This window comes from Fukomys damarensis, unplaced genomic scaffold, assembly GCF_012274545.1.
Source record: "Fukomys damarensis isolate Sample0158 unplaced genomic scaffold, DMR_v1.0_HiC HiC_scaffold_2, whole genome shotgun sequence".
NCBI lineage: Eukaryota > Metazoa > Chordata > Mammalia > Rodentia > Bathyergidae > Fukomys > Fukomys damarensis.
In genome coordinates, this window is record NW_022900914.1 from 2,535,901 (window position 1) to 2,536,121 (window position 221).

Consider the following 221-nt stretch of genomic DNA (forward strand, 5'->3'; position numbering starts at 1 on the left):
TGATGGAAAAAGTGAAGTTTTTTCATTATACAGGGTTGAGAAATGCATGATGTCCAGTTATTATGAAGTATCTCACATTTTATTTATTTATCTGGTTGGCAGAGCTTGCATTCCTGGCATTTTTGGTTGGTTTGTGTTGCTTGTTTAATTTTTTCATGGTCTGTGCAACTTTTTTTTTTCCTTAAAGAAGCCAGACCACCCTGTAGGAATGTCACCTCCTC